This window comes from Scylla paramamosain, chromosome 23, assembly GCF_035594125.1.
Source record: "Scylla paramamosain isolate STU-SP2022 chromosome 23, ASM3559412v1, whole genome shotgun sequence".
Taxonomy (NCBI): domain Eukaryota; kingdom Metazoa; phylum Arthropoda; class Malacostraca; order Decapoda; family Portunidae; genus Scylla; species Scylla paramamosain.
In genome coordinates this window covers 16,815,755-16,835,754 of record NC_087173.1, presented here as the reverse complement: position 1 = coordinate 16,835,754, position 20,000 = coordinate 16,815,755, and the positions used below count along the sequence as shown (strand labels likewise).

General features: G+C 39.1%; 1 protein-coding gene across 1 annotated transcript in view; it reads left to right on the top strand.

Annotated features, from left to right (window-relative positions):
* Window positions 1–20,000, top strand: part of LOC135112291 (adenosine 3'-phospho 5'-phosphosulfate transporter 1-like) — a 49,586-nt gene that overhangs the window by 711 nt on the left and 28,875 nt on the right. The window contains exon 2 of the mRNA XM_064026598.1: window positions 15,769–15,858. The gene's annotated coding sequence lies outside the window, so the exon portion shown is untranslated. The remainder of the gene's footprint in view (window positions 1–15,768; window positions 15,859–20,000) is intronic.

Here is a 20,000-nt window from a genome sequence, read left to right as displayed (position 1 = left end):
CAGGTGAATGTTTTAATAATTCTAGTACCACGTTATCAGTTATGCAATATTAAGGAGACGACGATTGCATTACGTTTTGTATGGTGTTTTCCCATAATCAAGTGGTTATCGCGCGTGTCCCAGCCATCGTGCAGGTGATTACACGTGAGTAGAACTGAATGTTTTCATAGTTTTAGTACCATGTTATTAGCTTCACAATATTCTAGAGACGATTATTTTATTAAGTTATGTATGACGCTTTTTTTCATAATTAGGTGGTTATCTCGCAAGTTCCAACCATCATACTAGTAATTACATGTGAATACAGGTGAAAAGGTTAATAGTTTCATTGGTACGGTAACAGGTTTTATGATACTCTAGATAAGACGATTTTTTTTTTTTTTTACGTCTTAGATTTTATATATATATATATATATATATATATATATATATATATATATATATATATATATATATATATATATATATATATATATATATATATATATATATATATATATATATATATATATAATCATCCTCATCCATGAATTTATATAATCACCTTTTAAAGCCCCCTAACACTTATGCTCATCAACTGTAGATTATTTTATGAAGTTTTGAGATTGTGTATAGTACTGTATGTGCTAGTAAGAGAAAGAATATACTCACTCATAAGGTTGATTTTATTTGATTTATTCATTACTGTAGAGTGTCAGACAATAGTTGAACATCGAGACGACAGACTCATGGGTGCCGGCTAATACGGAATGTGTGACGACGGACACACACACACACAAAGGCCATAGATGAACAGAGCAAACTTAACAAGAACGTGTTAAGTGGACGAACATTAGTGTTAAACAAAAGGTCAGGTAGAAGTGTGAGTGACTATGACAAAAGTGTTAAGAGGTCAGGTAGAAATGTGGGTGACGATGACACAAATGTTAAAAGGAGGCGGGATAGAAGAGTGGGTGAGGATGACAGAAGTGTGAAGTGGAGGTCAGGTAGACGTTTGGTGACGATGACAGAAGAGTTAAGAGGAAGTCAGACGTGTGGGTGACGATGATATCTTAAGTTTCATGTGTTCAGGAATTGCCTTGTTGGTCAACCTGTCTCTTGCTGTCTCCTTAGTATATTACATTCATAGTACAAGTGAGTTAAGAACATGATAAAAACACAAGAGAAGCTGCAAGGAGCCACAAGTTTACACGTGGCATTCCCTGCATGAAACTTACACGTGGCAATCCCTGTATGAAACATACTTACCTACAGTACATCTATATGCACCTGTCATCCCTATCCATGATTTATCCTGTCTTATTTTAAAGCTCCCTGGTGACTCTGCATATAATATCTGAGAGTCATCTACTACTCTGTTTGATAACCAATTACTTCTCGTTCTATACTAACCTTAAAAATTTTGTTTGCACCCTTTATGCTGCGTAAATACCTCTATCAAATCCTTTTTAACATATGCCTTTCTAATGAATGCAATAGGCGCTTTCATCTCCTCTTGTAAGGAATATTTCACATTCCTCATATCTTTTAAGCTTCATATACACAGGACCAGTTCCACAGTTAACATATTTGAAGCAGCCAAAGTAAACTGCTCTCAAAGTTTACAATATATATATATATATATATATATATATATATATATATATATATATATATATATATATATATATATATATATATATATATATATATATATATATATATATATATATATATATATATATATATTATATATATATATATATTTATATATAACTTTGCTGATCCTGTCTTCCCAATACCAATCTGCTGTGATCTAATTTTTCTATTAAATAAACTTACAAAACTCGTAACTTTGCTGGTGGTATCTGGTGCTTTGAAGAACTGATACAAGGACTGGCTATATTTTGAGTCCTTACTGAACCATCTTTACTCACGAAACTGTCACTACACTCTTGCCTCAATAACTAACTGACTAACTGACTAACTAACTGAGTGACTGACTGACTGACAAGCTCGCGTGTATGTAAAACCCTCGCCTGAATGACTAACTAGCTAACTAACTGACTAACAATCGGATGTATATGTAAAGAGTAGTTAGTGGTTATCAGGTTAATCAATCAGGTGTGCTTATTCGCCCCACGGGTGATATTCATGATGACAGTAGTGGCAGTAATCAGGGGTGTGTGTAGAGCTCACAGGTTGTTTGTTTAGTGATGGTTATCATGTGCTGTTAGATTGTTAGTGTTATGAAATGTTGTTTTATTTATTATTATCCTTATTTAAGTTATTAGACGTGTGTGTAGAGCTTAGAAAATGTTTGTTAGGTTATGCTTATCATGTGTTGTTAGGCTCTGAGCGTTGTGAGAAGTTTTACTTAATTAATTATTATTATTATTATTATTATTATTATTATTATTATTATTATTATTATTATTATTATTATTATTATTATTATTATTATCATTATTATTATTATTATCATTTACTAGTAGGTCCCATAATACATACATAACGTTACTGCTTATTGCAACTCGATTACAAATGATTATATATATTTTTTACTTTATATTGTTACGTACATTTATATTTATTCATTTTATTTGTTTATCGTTTTTTTTTTTTTATTGTTATCCACGTGTATATATTTCTTACTAACTTGTCTACTTACTCATTCGTTATCAGCTTACCCGCGTATTATGTCATTAGTATGTGTATTTTTTTTTTCTGTTATTTCATTTACTTGTATATTCAACGTATTTTACTCATCTACTGTTATCCCTGAATACGTTATTAATTTATTTACTTATTCATCCGTTTAGTTACATTCTTTGTGTCTTTTTTTTCCTTCTGTAATTTCCTCTCGTTTTAAAATTTGTCGCTTCTGATGCAATTGCTATTTTTAGTATCTGTCTGTCTGTCTGTCTGTCTGTCTGTATCTTTGTCTGTCCGTCCGTCTATCTGTCTATTTATCTGTGTCTGTCTGTCCGTCTATCTGCTTGCTTGTCTGCTTCCCTGACTTCTTGTCTATCTGTCTGTTTGTCTGTCTATCTATCTGTCTGTCCGTGTCTTTCTGTCTGTCTGTCTATCTGTCAGTCTACCTGTGTCTTTCTGTCTGTCTGTATGTCTACCTAACTGTTTGTCAGTCTGTCTGTCTGTGTTTGTCTGTCTGCCTGTGTATGTCTCTGTCTGTCTGTCTGTCTCTGTGTCTGTATGTCTGTCATTTATCTCGTCTAACGTCTTTGCACAATGATTCTCTCTCTCTCTCTCTCTCTCTCTCTCTCTCTCTCTCTCTCTCTCTCTCTCTCTCTCTCTCTCTCTCTCTCTCTCTCTCTCTCCACCCCTGTTACACGCCCCTCTTGCTTTTCTTTGTCAGTGATACGATCCGTGTGATAAGAAATCCAACCTGGAGAGAGAGAGAGAGAGAGAGAGAGAGAGAGAGAGAGAGAGAGAGAGAGAGAGAGAGAGAGAGAGAGAGAGAAAATGCGGGAGAGGGACACGCACACACATTCCCCCATCACTCTCTCTCTCTCTCTCTCTCTCTCTCTCTCTCTCTCTGTGTGTGTGTGTGTGTGTGTGTGTGTGTGTGTGTGTGTATTTGTCGAAATGAGAGAGAGAGAGAGAGAGAGAGAGAGAGAGAGAGAGAGAGAGAGAGAGAGAGAGAGAGAGAGAGAGAGAGAGAGAGAGAGAGAGATACACAATATATTGTCTTTATGCATAAAATATATTAGATAATAATAATCTTCAAACATGAACACTAAGCCTAAGCTTAGAGAGAGAGAGAGAGAGAGAGAGAGAGAGAGAGAGAGAGAGAGAGAGAGAGAGAGAGAGAGAGAGACAGGGACCTATTCAGAGGTGAGTTCCGGGGCTAGAGAGGAGAGAATCTATGACCTTGAGGGAAGTAGGCGCATATACACACACACACACACACACACACACACACACCACCTCCTTGTCTAAATGAAAGAGAAAACATGATTCAGATTCAAAGAGAGAGAGAGAGAGAGAGAGAGAGAGAGAGAGAGAGAGAGAGAGAGAGAGAGAGAGAGAGAGAGAGAGAGAGATCCTTATTAGGAAATCCCCTTGAGTGAGTGACACAGTTGAACTTAAAAAGAGATACGTGACGGGCCGCCAGTCACACACACACACATACACACACACACACACACACACACACAAAGCTTACAGACACACTTGGCACGCTAGCAAATCTCACACGCCCTGCCAGCACACTACAGTTACTCTTCCCTTCAGCTTAGGTACCCGCGGCCAAAGCTTAACAAATCCTCAAAGCTTAGAGGGACTTAGCGAAAAACTGCTCGATTCACGCTCACTTGTGATGCTTGAGAGAGGACGAGAAACGGACTTGCCTGGGGAACTCTCTCTCTCTCTCTCTCTCTCTCTCTCTCTCTCTCTCTCTCTCTCTCTCTCTCTCTCTCTCACTTGATGATTTTTGTTTATTTATGTTAGTAATTTTTGTTTTTCTTAATATTTTTATTGTACTATTTTTCTTTTTTTTCTTTGTATTTTATTGGCTTAGTATATTTCCTGATTTTCGTTTATTATTTTGGATTTTTATTTTATTCTTCTGATTTTGTTGTTATTATTGTTTTTAATCCTTATGTTCGTTTTGTCTTACCTTTATTTCTCTTCTCTTTCTGCTCATTTATTTTCTTTTTCTATATTTATCTATTACTTTATTTATTTATCATTATATTTTCTTATATCATATTCCCTGTTTGTTATTTCTATCTTATCTGAGCTTCTTTCTTTCTTAATTAATATGATCTTTTCTTATTTCCTATTTTATATCATTCTCTTTTTCCCTTTTCTTTCTTCTCTTTTTTTCCTGTTTTCTTCTTTCTAAGCATCAATTTCTATTTTTTTTCTCTCTTTCTGTTTTATTGTACTTAATTTTATTTTGGGCGCAGTGAGGCGGTGGTCGAAACAGGTGAATCTTGGCTGGGTATTGTTAGATCCAGCCATTGTATTTATTTTTTACGGTGCATTCACATACCGATGATGATGATGATGATGATGATAGTGGTGGTGGTGGTGGCGATGTTGCTATATAGTATAATGGTTACTGAAATACATGTTACTAATACTGATGTTTTTTTCTTCTTCTCTAGCTAATTAAGTAACGAATTAACTGACTCATTGACTGACTGACTGAGTAATTGAATGAATGAATGTACGAATTAGTGAATGAATGACTGATTGACTGACTAACTAACAAGCTAACTAATTAACTAACTGATTGATAGTGCTCTCTCTCTCTCTCTCTCTCTCTCTCTCTCTCTCTCTCTCTCTCTCTCTCTCTCTCTCTCTAAAACCAAGGAGGGGGCATGGAAGAAAGGAAATAAAGGAAGGGAGAGAAGGAAGATCAGAAACACACACAGCAAAGGAAGGAAAGAAGGAATTAAGGAAGGAAGAAAGAAAGGAACAAGGAAGGGAAGGAGGGAGGAACAGAAGAATGGAGAAGCAAGGAAAATAAGAACAGCAAAACTATATACGTGAGAAAGGACAATAGCAGAGAGAGAGAGAGAGAGAGAGAGAGAGAGAGAGAGAGAGAGAGAGAGTGGGATATTTCACGAAACACAAAACACAACAAATATGAAACGAAAAGGAAGAGAAAGAGAAGGAGAAAGGAAAATAACAAAGAAAAAAAAAGAAAATAAAAAGATGGAATAAACAGAACCATACTCTATCTACAACTCAAGAAAACAAAGAAAATAGAAAAAAAAAGAGGGAAATACACACAGAACAAAGACAATGTTGAATATAATAAAACATGAGTAAGATTTAGTTCACGGAAAGGAAGAAAGGGAAGGGAAGGAAAGAGAGAAAACGAGAGGTGAAGACAGAGAAAAAGTAAAATTGTGGAGAGAGAGAGAGAGAGAGAGAGAGAGAGAGAGAGAGAGAGAGAGAGAGAGAGAGAGAGAGAGAGAGAGAATGAAAACAAGGATAAAAGCATTGGATGAGAGAGAGAGAGAGAGAGAGAGAGAGAGAGAGAGAGAGAGAGAGAGAGAGAGAGAGAGAGAGAGAGAGAGAGAGAGTGAAAACAAGGATAAAAGCATTGGATGAGAGAGAGAGAGAGAGAGAGAGAGAGAGAGAGAGAGAGAGAGAGAGAGAGAGAGAGAGTATGAAAACAAGGATAAAAGCATTGGATGAGAGAGAGAGAGAGAGAGAGAGAGAGAGAGAGAGAGAGAGAGAGAGAGAGAGAGAGAGGCAGGCAGGCAGGCAGGGAGGAGGAAGCGAGAGAGGCAGGGAGGTGACGTAACATGGTGCGTGATGGAGGGAGAGAAGAGGGAGGAGAGAGGGAGAGGGAGAGGAGCGCAGCCCAGCCGTCTGTGAGAGAGGCAAGACTCGCTCCTTTTATAGCGAGTTACTTCCATACCGTCCCCCTCTTCCCTCCTTCAGATCCTTCTCCCAACCCCCCACCCTCCCTCCCCTTCCTCGTATCGTTCCCTCCCTCCCTCCCTCCCTTCCCTCACATCCTGCAGCTACCTTCACTTTATCCTTCGATCTCGTCTGAATTTTTTTGGTATTCCTTCTCTTCCTTGTATCTATCTGTCTGTCTGTTTGTCTATTTGTCTGGTGAATTATTTGTTTGTGTCTGTCTTTGTACCTTCCTTTCTTACTTTCTTTTTTTTTGTCTTTATTTTTGTATCTTTCATTCTCTCGTTTACTTTCTATCTTTCTTTCATTTTTATTTTTCTAATTTCTTTTATTTTCTCTCTTTCTTTCTTCCTCTATTTTTACTTTAATTCTCTTTTTGTCCTTTGTATCTTTTTTCCTGTCTCTTATTTATCATTATTCTCCTATCTTGTTCTATTCTATCTTCCCTTCCTTCAGTATTATCCTGTCCTTTCCCTTTCCTTCATTTTATTTGATCTTATCCTACTCTTTCCTTCATCCTTATCCTAAGATCTATATTCTGTTATATTTTCCTTATTCTTATTCTATTATTCTATCCTTCCTTTTCCTTCAGTCATATCCTATCTTCTCTTCCCATTCTTGAGTTCTATTCTATCCTACCATTTCCTTCTTTCAGTATTTACTTATCCTATCTCTCCATTAACCATTTCTTCTTTCCTTATCCACAAAATAATTCGTCTGTCTTGCTTATCCTTCCTTTTCTTCAATCTTTTCCTATTTTTCCTTCCTCCTACATTTCTCCTTCTCGTTTCCTTCCATCCTGCGAATCTTTCTCTATCCTATACAAAACTCATCCTTTTCCTATCGTTACCTATCCTTTTCTCCTTCAGTCCTTCCCTCCACTTCTTAAAATTCTTTCCTTTCTTCAGTCTCTCCCTTTACTCCTTCTTCGCTTTCTTCTTTACTTTCCTTCTTTATATTTTCTCTTTACTCCTGCTTGTCTTCTTTCTTTCCTTTCTTCAGTCCCTCCCTTCATTCGTTCTTGTCTTCCTTCTTTCCTTCCTTTCTTTCAATTCTTTCCTTCGCTCCTGCTCTTCCTTCTTTCCTTTCCTTTCTTCAGTACTTCACTTCTTGTCTTCCTTCTTTTCTCTCCTTCCTTCACTCCTTCTCTGCCTCCTTTTCTTCCTTCACTCGTTTCTTCTCTTCCTTCTTTCCTCTCTCCACTTATCCATCGACACTTTCTATTGCATTCTATATCTTACCCAATCTCATATCCTATAATCCTGTCTTTTTAATGTATTGGAGAGACTGAACAAGAGTAATAAAATAGATGAAGAAGGTAGATTAATAGGTGTAAAATAAGAAAAAGTAAGTAAATGAAAAAGGAAGAAAAAAGGTAAAATATTGGAAAGATAGGCTACTTTAGTGCCTTGTTCTGTATCCTTCATCCTTATCCTGGTTCTATAATTCCTTTTTCGTAATCGAGCGTCCTTCAGTCCTATCCTATCTTGACGTGACCTTATCCTACACTCTTATATCCTGCATTCCTATCTGTGTTCCTTTATTCTCCATCCTTCCCTCGTGTACCTTCACTAACCTACCCTAACATAACCAAACCTAACGTAACCTATCCTAACCTAACCTAACTTAACTTACCCTGACATATACATAACCTAACCTTAGACAGAGAGAAAAAAAAAAGATAACCTAATCTAACTTCATCACGTTTACTCAACCTAACTAACCTATTTCAACTAAACCTGACCTAACCAAACCTTACTTAACCATACTCAATCCTTACCTAACCTAATCTAATTTAATTCAACTAAACCTTCCTTAACCTTACCTAACCTAACTTAAAACCTCAACTAACCTAATTTAATTTAGCCTAACCTTACTTAACCTAATCTTATCTAACCTAATCTAACTTAATTTAAGCTAGCCTTATTTAACCTAACGTAACCAAATCTTACCTAATCTAACACAGTCTAACCTAACTTAATTTAACCAAACCTTATTAAACCCAACTTATATTTACCAAACCTAACCTACTAACCTAGCCTAACCTAACTTCATCTAACTTAACCTAACCTCTTCCCTGGTGGAGTATTTGAACAGAAAGCGACGCAGCGCTCTGTCACATGCCTGGGAACAAATCAAGTGACATTACACAAAGATGATCCCGTGGCTTTGTTCAGCTTTCCCTGTCACTTCAACACGTGAAACTGTGATGCGGATATGACAGTTACACAAGACAGACAGACAAAGACAGATGAACAAAGACAGATGGACAAAGGTAGATAGACGGATAAAGATAGATAGCCAGACAAAGATAGATAGACAGACAAAGACACATAGACAAAGGCGGAGAGGCGAAGACAGATAGACAAATAGACAGGTAAGGATAGATAGCCAGACAAAGACAGATAGACAGATAAAGACAGATAAAGACAGATAGACAGACATATAAGGATAGATAGCCAAAGACAAATAGACAGATAAAGACAGATAGACAGACAAAGACGAATAGATAAAGGCGAATAGACAGATAGACAGACAGACTGATAGACAAAGACGTATAGGAAAAAAAAACAGATAGACAGACAGACAGACAGACAGACATACAGGCAGGCAGGCAGGCAGGCAGACTAATACATTAACAAAGACAAACAGACAGGCGAAATTCAACAGACAAAGAGACAGACAGACAGATAGACGTGCAGACAAAGACAGACAGACATTAACACACACACACACACACACACACACACACACACACACACACACACACACACACACACACACACATACACACACAAACCAACGGACAGACAGATAGAAACAGAGTCAGACAGACATGGACAGGCAGACAGACAGACAGAGAACGACTCACGCTAGGGGGAGGGGGAGGTGGGGTGAGCGGTCTGGTGACGTCACCCTAAGCTCACCTAATCGAAGAGAGGTGGTGGTGGTGGTGGTGATAGGGGCGGCGGTGGTGCAGTGGTGGCGGTGGTGGTAGTAGTAGTAGTAGTGGTGGTGGTGGTGATGGCGGTGGTGGTTATGCAATTGTGATGTCAGTAGTAGTAGTAGTAGTAGTAATAGTAGTAGTAGTAGTAGTAATATAATAAAAGTAGTAGTAGTAGTAGTAGTAGTAGTAGTAGAAGTAGTGGTAGTATTATTATTAGTAGTAGTAGTAGTAGTAGTAGTAGTAATATAATAAAAGTAGTTGTAGTAGTAGCAGTAGTAGTAGTAGTAGTAGTAGTAGTAATGATTCAGACCAAACACACACCAAACAACAAACAACAATATCATCATCACTCAGACCAAAGCAACTAATAATAATGACAATGATGATAGTAGTAGTAGTAGTAGTAGTAGTAGTAGTAGTAGCAGCAGTAGTTATAGTAGTAGTAGTAGTAGTAGAAGTAGTAGTAGTAGTAGTAGAAGTAGTAGTAGTAGTAATCACACTAAGGTTCCTGAGGGTGAAGTAGATGACTCATGTGATAGTCAGTAGCAGTGACGATAGTTTAGTCACGACAGGAATGGTGGTGGTGGTGGTGGTGGTGGTGGTGGTCACGCCCGCCAAACCTTCCTGGAAAAACAGATCACCACCAGGAGAGACCGCGCGGCACACCTGAGGATGCGACACATCTTGCCTGATTTTGGCTCTGACGCGGGGCACGGGGCACGGCGGGGAGGAGGAACAACATTGTGAGGGAGACAGAGAGACAGAGGGAGAGACAGAGAGGAGGGAAAAAGAGGGGGTGAGGTAATAAAAGACAGAGAGGAATGAAGGCGAAGAATAAAATGGAAAAAAAGATAGGAATTGCAAGAAAAATAGACAGACGGATAGATAGACGGACAGATAGACAGATGAATAGATATGCAGACAAATAGAAGAACATACAGACAAACAGGAAACACACACACACACACAGAGAGAGAGAGAGAGAGAGAGAGAGAGAGAGAGAGAGAGAGAGAGAGAGAGAGAGAGAGAGAGAGAGAGAGAGAGAGAGAGAGAGAAACATGATATTCTCGTCACCTTCTCTGGACATCAGAGAAGCATAATTAATTTCACTGCTGATGTTGTTCTCAAATTTCTAGGAACTTAAGAACACGAGAGAGTAAGGAGACTGTAGCAGAAGTCTGCCTGGCCCTCACAAAGCAGCTTCTGAGCACCGTCATCACCCACATATTTACCCAGTCTCCTCTTCAAACTAATATTTCTGCATTATACATTCCTGCTAAGTTTGTTTCCCTCATCCACAACCCTCTGTAAGTACGGGTAATCTCTGGAACTCCTGCCTGCTCCTGTATTTCCTCCTTCCTTTGACTTGAGCTATTTTAAGAGGGGAGGTTTCAAGACACTTCTCAAATTTTAGGGACTGGCATCTTCAGAGTCTTTGTTTGATTTTAATGTTGTTGTTGTTGTTTTTATTGTCGTTGTTGTTCTTGTCCAAGGTCAGACAAAGTTTACATTAAAAAAGCCTATTTTTTTCGAAATTTTGTCATGTTCACCTTATGTCCATTCCTACTTGTTCTAGCTTGTTCCTGATCTAAGATAGTCTCTTATACATTTTCCCTGTCGAATATCGTCATGATTTTCGTTGGTAAAGTGGCTTAGGGGACATAACAAGGGTGACTTAAGCAAAATCCCCAGGGTCGGTAATCAGAATAGAACAAAATTAGTAATGGGTTCAGGCTCGACGAAGTTAGGTGAAAAAAAGAGTGGTAGATGAATGGGATAGACTCAGTAATCAAGTTGTTAGTGATGAGTCAGTAAGAACATTACGTAAATTTATGAGGTGATAGATGGAAACATGTGTGGGTACGTTTCATACTGGAACTGTCTCGTGTAGGTCTGGTGGCTTCTTGCAGCTTCCCTTGTATTCTTATGTTATGTTGAGGCGGCCCAGCTGTGTCTCTCTCCTCCCCACAGGCACAGGGACTTGAAGCATATCATCTTATCGAGACAAGTTATCAAGTACACACACACACATTAGGTGACGAGAACACGTGAAATTAATGGTATATCATCATTTGTGCTTGATCTTTGTTTTAAGTAGTAATAGTGGTGGTGGTGGTTGTAGTAGTAGTAGTAGTTCGTATCTGTAGTCTTCTATCAACACTTTTCCCATACATGTGTGGAGGCTAGGAGATGGCAAGGAAGGAAAGTAGTAGTAGTAGTAGTAGTAGTAGTAGTAGTAGTAGTAGTAGTAGTAGTAGTAGTAGTAGCAGCAGCAGCAGCAGTAGCAGCAGCAGCAGTAGTAGTAGTAGTAGTAGTAGTAGTAGTAGTAGTGTCAATATTACATTCATCTGCAATCCTACATTAACAAATTTAGCTAACATGTGTGGAGGCTAAAGAGAGCAGTGAGGGGAGGCGAAACACACACACACACACACACACACACACACACACCATAACATGACGAAACGCAAACACAGCCGCAAAGCAACAAATACTCAATCCATAATACCATGAACTTCACACGAAAAAAAACAAATTCCAAGTAGCAGACAATAAGAGACTGATAACACGCTGTAAGAGAGGAAACGCCGAAGATAACAACATTTGGAGCATCCCAAGCGAGTGCTGCACCAGTTGGCACTTCTCAATTACCCAACATTTGTCTCCATGACCGACACTTCCGAAGTTCATATATGGTTGTTTCTGCGGCCGCCAGAGTGAGCTACTGCCGCCCTTGTTTGGCCAAGCGCGGCCTTTCACTTTGCAGGGGGAGAGATGCATGCTGTTTCCTTGGCCAAATAAGGCAGTGAAGGTGGTGGTGGTTGTGGTGGTGGTGGTGATGATGGTGGTGGTGGTGCGTGTCGGTGCGTGGCGAATGGCGAGTGACGTGTGAGGTGGTGGTGGTGAAGGTGGTGGTGGTGGTGGTGGTGGTGGTAGTAGTAGTAGTAGTAGTAGTAGTAGTAGTAGTAGTAATAGTGGTGGTAGTAGTGATTATAGTCTCTACGAAATGATGAAGTGAGTACTTTAGGAAAAAAGTATAAAATTATTGGTGGTAGTAGTATTAGTACTAGTAGTAGTAGTAGTAGTAGTAGTAGAAGTAGTAGTAGTAGTAGTAGTAGTAAAAGTAGCAGTAGTATGTTTGGAGCGATATGATGATATACTTAAGGGAGAAGGCAAGAAAAGAAAAAAATGGAGGAAAGGAGAGAGAGAGAGAGAGAGAGAGAGAGAGAGAGAGAGAGAGAGAGAGAGAGAGAGAGAGAGAGAGAGAGAGAGAGTATAGAAGCTGTCAAACGAAAACTGAATATTCGTATGTATAATGAACAAGAAAAAAGAAAAGAAAACAATAAATTAAGCAAAAAAAACTTCCTCACTGAATATAAAAAGTAAATACATAAATATATAGCTAATAATAATAATGATAATAATAATGATAATAATAATAATAATGCTGTAGTGGCTCCAGTTTTTAAGCCATCATTTCATAACGTAATAGTATGTAATTTTTTTTCTCTCTCTCTCTCTCTCTCTCTCTCTCTCTCTCTCTCTCTCTCTCTCTCTCTCTCTCTCTCTCTCTCTCTCCTTCACCTTTCCATTCTCTCTGTGTTATTGTGACGAATCACTTCCTTTCTTCCTCACAATCTTCTTTTCTCCTTCACCTTTCCCTCATTTCTCCCGTAGTTTTTTTTTTTTTACTTTATTTATCTATATCTTACTCCATCGCCTCTCCATTATTTCCCCATCGGTGTGGCAGATGACACCTTCATTGTATCTACTTATTATTATTTCCGTCAGCTTTCCATCAGTTCTCTGTCATTGGAGTAGATCATTTCCCCTATTTTCCTTCACCTATCCACGCTATCTATTACTTTAATATTAGTGTGGTAGTTCATTATTATTGTAGTAATTTCTTTTGTACATTAGCTTCCCAAAGTAGAGTAGGCGATTCCCTTCCTCACTGGTCTTCACAAAGCACTTGACGTAATCCCTTCATTCAATTCTGCACCTTCACGTCTGGCAACATTACTAATAAATCAATAGAAATTCTCAGTTATGCGGTTGAAACACGAGTGGGAGCGTGTTGATCACTCGTCTGGGTAACAAAGCTGCCATAGCCAAACTGTTAGCCATTACTTTCAATCTCTTGATGTTGTTTGTTGTTCATTCCGAAAAGCAAAACACAAACGAATTAAAAAAAAAAAAAAAAAAGGTTAATATATTGCAGAAAAATGCCTTGCGTGCTGCCACCTTTAGCCAGGAACACGAGAACATACAAAAATAAGGGAAGCTGCAAGCCACCATCAGGCCTACAGTGACAGTCCCTGGATGAAGCATATATACCTACCTATTTCCATCTATCATCCTCATTCATGAATTTTCTAACCTTTTGAATCTTCCCAATGACTCAGCACATCTTCTAACAGCTAAAATCCTGCCGTTTGGTATTTATTTTGGATAATAAATCACAAACGAAGAGGAAAAGGCAGCTAATATGTTACTGAAAGCTGCCTCGTGTGGCACCACCTTCACCTCGCAGTACCTGGATGACACGACGCTCCACAAAAGCCTCGCCGCGTCTCAGCTTCCTTCACCGGCGCCGCCTCACCCGGGCAACCTCTCTCTTTTTATCCCCATTAAATCCTGAATCCTCTTAGTCTTCTTGTCCCAAATCTCTTCCTTACTCCCGCTGTGGATGAGCCTCTGCATTGGCGTGCTGGATGACTCACCTAAGCTTATTAAAAATTCGCCATCTCTGCCTGACCAGTCTACACTTTCAATACATGACAGACGTCTTCACCAGTAAGAATGACGTGCTTATTTTGGAATTCTTTGCACTTGTAACTTTATTATCATTACTATACATATACTCGTATCTTCTTCTTCTTCTTCTTCTCATTATTATTATTATTATTGTTATTATTATTATTATTATTATTATTATTATTATTATTATTATTATTATTATTATTATTATTAGTTGTTGTTGTAGTTGTTGTTGTTGTTGTTGTTGTCGTCGTCGTCATAGTCGTCATCTTCACGACACTCAGCTCACCTCCATCTCCACGCTGAACACTCTCAGCCTCTCTCCTACGCTTTACAATTTTATCTATAACCTTCGTATCTTACTATTATGTCTCCTTAGTTTCCGTGCAGTGCCGAGTTATGCACCACCTCCTTCAGTGCCCGCCTCTGGTACCGAGTGGTCTTGCTTCTAGATCAAATTGCAGGACAAGTTTCTCACACATTTCGGTCCATATTCCGGAACACTCCCGCGTCGCATTTCCATTACTTTCAAATAACTCTAGTTGAAGCTACACGGGACTCTAAGGGTGCTTTTATGACCCTAGTGACAGATTAACAAGATTTCTGCATTACTAACAGGAGAAACACTCTTGAGAATCTGGGCCTTTGAGAATGGTCTTAGTGAGAGAGCAACACGTTTCAGCATACAGGTCTTCACCTCGTCGCCATAACTAATGTGCTCTAGTCTTCTTTTTTCTTACTGGTGCTTTGAAGGGCATTTTCATGATTCCAGTGATACAAAAACAGGCACTCTGCATCTTTAACTGGAAAAACATCCACTGGAACCTGACTTAATTATCATTTAAATGACCTTTGCAAATGACCTTGTGATGGGCGAAAACGATTCAAAATATGTACTACCGTGGAATATATTTTAGTATTCTCAGTATTGCCCGCCTCTGAAGTCCCTTATTATGCTACTTGAAAAAAAAAAAAAAAAACATGGGAGCCTGATTAATCGTCTCTGTGGCCCCTAGAAATACTACAAGCTTTTCAAAATGTAGACCTCAGAATATATTTGAGTATCTCCAGTCGTGTTCAGTGTCAGGTGTAGCTGTGCTATAACGAGCTTTAATTAACATACTCTAACGCAATTTATCTTAACATCCTGGCCTATCACAATCTAGCCTAAACAAAGTGAACTTAACTTCACTAGCTTTACTTAACTTAACCTAGACAAACCAAACTTCATCAGTCTTTACCTAACTTAATCCTACCTAACTTAACCTAACCTAAAATCTAACTTCATCAGATGTATCTAACCTAACGTAGTGTAACCTAACCCTAACCTAACCTAACCTGAAGTAACCTAAACAGACCTAATCTGATTTCATCCGCCTTTACCTAAGTTATCTGTACCTGACCTTACCTAGCTTAACAGATAACTTCATCAGCGTTTACCTAACTTAAAGTGAAGTAATTTAACCTAAACTTAATTTACTACTCTCTTTTAATTTAAAACTGTCTGTCTTTAGAGCTTTTTTTTTTTTTTTTTTTTACAATCGTACCTTAGCATTTCTTCATAACAACAAACAGTAAACTGCAAGAAGCCAACAGACATACATGTGGCAACCCCTTCGTTGTTATCTTCGTTAAATTTCACCTCATCCTGCTTATCATGATATTTTCCTCTCCCTCAGGCTCGTTGGGTAAAACCGCCTGCCCACGCACTCCCTGTCCTGCCCCGATAACGGATGCAAGAGTCAACTGGTAACTTCACTTTTTGACTGGTAGGTTCTGGCACCCCCGTCTTCCTGTGTTTTTCCAAAGAGAGAGAGAGACGGTCCACTGGTAACGGCTGGTTTACGTTTTTTGGTTTGGGGTGTTGTTGTTGTTGTTGTTGTTGTTGTTCTCGTTCTGAAGTGATTGTTTTGTTTGTTTGTTTTTATTGTTGTTGAGAGTTGCGATGTTGGTGGTTCTTTTTGTTTGTTTGTTTGTTTGTTTGGTTGGTTGGTTGATGATGATGATGATGATGATGAAAGATAAAAAGATAAAGAGAAAAGAAGAAAAAGACATTTTCACCTTACCACTAACAAAAAAAAAAATCACAGTTGAATTATTCTGACAAACTGGAGAGAAAGAGAGATAGATAGATAGATAGATAGATAGAGAGAGAGAGAGAGAGAGAGAGAGAGAGAGAGAGAGAGAGAGAGAGAGAGAGAGAAAAGTCATCACCTTTTGTCTCTTTACGCAAGATTGTTATGTCAAAATTTCGCTTCCTGATATTATGTCACACTCGCTCTCAGAAAGGTCAGGGAGTGTCGAGACAAACGTACATACATACATACAGACAGACAGACTGACATACGTACACACAGACATTCACGTGATTCATTTGGATTAGGAACGCTCTCACCCTCCCTCACACACACACACACACACACACACACACACACACACACACACACGATCCGACATTTTCCCATGAGTAATCTTGAATCGCGCTCGCCTGACTATCTGCACGTCCATTTTCCTTCCTGTGTCTTCTCCTCCTCTTCCTCTTCCCTTCCTCATCTACCCCACCTCGTCTTCCTTTTCTCCTCTTCCTTTCCTCGTCTTCCTCTCCTACTCCTCTTCCCCTATTTCAGTCCTATTTTATCCTCCTCCTCTTCTTCTCTTCTTCCCTTTCTCGTCTTCCCCTCCTCTTCTATCCCTCCTCCTCTTCCCCTCGTCCTCCCCCTTCTCTCCTCTTCCTTCTCCTTCTATCGATCTTTCCAAAATGCTTTCCTTCTTGTGTTTCCTCTGCAGTGTGATCTGTCTAACCTTAATGTGTGTGTGTGTGTGTGTGTGTGTGTGTGTGTGTGTGTGTGTGTGTGTGTGTGTGTGTGTGTGTGTGAGTGTGTTCGTAACTTACATGTCATTTTCTTACTTCATCTCTGTCATAACTTGTACTAATGACGAAAGAATGACTGGATAATTTTTTTTTCCTCTTTCCTTCTTTTTTTCTTTCATTCTCTCTCTCTCTCTCTCTCTCTCTCTCTCTCTTGCAGTAGTGGTAGTAGTAGTAGTAGCAGTAGCAGTGTTGTTGTTGTTGTTATCAGTGGTGGCGGTAGTTTTATTGTTGTTGTTGGTGGTGGTGGTAGTGTCGTTGTTGTTGTTGTTGTATAGGTTCTAACTACTAATGAGTGGTTGTGATTGTGGTAGCAGGATAGCGGTGGCCGGCAGAGGGGCGGCATAGACACAGACTGTGGTAATAGTGGTTCGTATTGGTACAAGTGGACGAAAGTTGTACCCAGAAGTTACATTAGTGGATTAGACGAAACATTTGGAGGTTCTGGGAATAGGTGGAGTGTGGACGGGAGCAGTGAAGGTGGTAGGTGGATGTATGGGTGGATGTGTGATGGGTGACAGTAGTAGTACATGAAATACAATAGTAAGTGGATAGGTGGACTGTGGTAAGTGGGTGGATGGATGAGGCAGTAACACGTAGATGGGTGACTGACTGCAATAGGTGGATAATGACGACGGATGACAGTAGGTGGATTATATGGAGCAATAGATGGATAGATGGATGACAGACTATGCTAGGTGGATGGCAAGTAGTAGTGGAAGGACGACAATGGTGGTGGTGGATGACAGGTGGCAGGAAGAACAGGTGGTGATGGTAGTGGTGGTGGATGTGACTCACCTATGACTCATCCCTCCGTGGTATACTCTCACTCAGCTGACTCACGCGACCTGACCTTAACCCACTAGAGAGAGAGAGAGAGAGAGAGAGAGAGAGAGAGAGAGAGAGAGAGAGAGAGAGAGAGAGAGAGAGAGAGAGAGAGAGAGAGAGAGAGAAGCATATGAGTCTAGACAGTCGTGCATGCTGTCCCCCCTCTCTCTCTCTCTCTCTCTCTCTCTCTCTCTCTCTCTCTCTCTCTCTCTCTCTCTCTCTCTCTCTCTCTCTCTCTCTCTCTCTCTCTAGTAGGTCATCTTTAACTCCTCTCTCCATGACCTTTGACCCCCACACGCCTGGTCAAGGACGAGGGAAGGTGTGTGCTGGACAGGCTGACCCCTTCCCCCTTCCCTTCCCCTTCCCCTTCCAATTCCCCTCCCCTTTCTTCCCCTCCCCTTCTCCCCTTTCATTTTTTCACTCTTTGACTGTTTCTTCTCGTTTGTTCGTTTTCTCTTCCCTCTCATTATTTTTTCCTTTGTTTTCTTTCTTCTCATTCTCTTTTCCTTTTTTATTTCGTCTTATTCTCTATTTCTCTTCTTTCCTTCCATTTTTTTCCTTCCTGTTTGTTTTCCTTCGTTTCCTCTTCTTGTTTTTCGTCTCTTTTCACTAATTTTTCTCCTTTTTCATTTCCTGTAATCTCTTCTTTTTTTCCTTTCTTTATTCAATTTTCCTTCCTTCATTTTCTTTATTTTTTGTATCATGCTTCTTTTCTTTCTCTCTTCTATTTCCCTTTTTCCCTTCATTCCTCCTTCCTATAATTCCTTCCATTCCTTTTCTCTTTACTCCATTTTCTTCCTTCACTTCCCCTTTCCCCCTTCCAACCTTTCTTCTTTTCCACCTCTTCTCCTTCTGTCCATCATCTCCTTTTTATCTTTCCTTGCATCCCCTTTCCTTTACTCCATATTTCATTCCCTTCCACCCTTTCTTAATTCCTCTTTCTTCTCTGATTTCTTCGTTCCTTCCTCTTTCATCCGTCTTCTCTTAACCTTTATAGTCTCTCTCTCTCTCTCTCTCTCTCTCTCTCTCTCTCTCTCTCTCTCTCTCTCTCTCTCTCTCTCTCTCTCTCTGTCTCTGCGCTGTCACTCATCCCAGACATATTTCATTACAATATGTACAAATAACGGAACATTTACGTTTCCTCATTGTTAGAATATATTTGCAGATCCTTTCATCTCAACTAGATGGCGCTGTTGGTTATTCTTTGGCTCTTACATAGATAGATAGATAGATAGATAGATAGATAGATAGATAGATAGATAGATAGTTAGATAGATTGATATATAGGTTGATAGGCAGATACGTAGGTAGATAGGCAGATAAATGAAGAGAGAATGAAAGAGGGAAAGGAAGAAATTGGGAAAAAAAGTTATAGGGGTGGTTGTGGTATGACAAAGTTGAATGTATTTTGTTATTGTCATTGTAGTAGTAGTAGTAGTTGTAGTAGTAGTAGTAGTAGTAGTAATAGTAGTTGTTGTTGTTGTTGTTGTTGTTGTAGTAGTAGTAGTAGTTGTTGTTGTTGTTGTTTTTGTTATTGTTATCATTTATTTATTTACTGTTCAATGTTATGTAAATTTTTCGAACATTTTACTACTACTACTACTACTACTATTACTACTACTATTACTACTACTATTACTACTACTACTACTACTACTACTACTACTACTACTAGTATGATTGCCACTACTATTACTTCAGCTTTCACTGAATTAGAAAATCTTATTGAACTTTATATAAAAAAACGAAAACTAACCAGGTGCAACAACAACAACAACAACAACAACAACAACAACAACAACAACAACACGAGAACAAAGCCAACAACAACAATAAGGAGCAAGGAAGGCAAAACAAAAACATTGATTAGATTGCAGAGAGAGAGAGAGAGAGAGAGAGAGAGAGAGAGAGAGAGAGAGAGAGAGATAACTCTACTGATCCTAAAGTCTTATGCTACCTCATGTCTTCCCCTCACCACACACACACACACACACACACACACACACACCAAAACCACATCATGTCACACCACACCAAAGATACGCCTCTCTCTCTCTCTCTCTCTCTCTCTCTCTCTCTCTCTCTCTCTCTCTCTCTCTCTCTCTCTCTCTGCACACACACACACACACACACACACACACACACACACACACTTAAATAAACAAAACCAACATATTCAGAGAGAGAGAGAGAGAGAGAGAGAGAGAGACACCA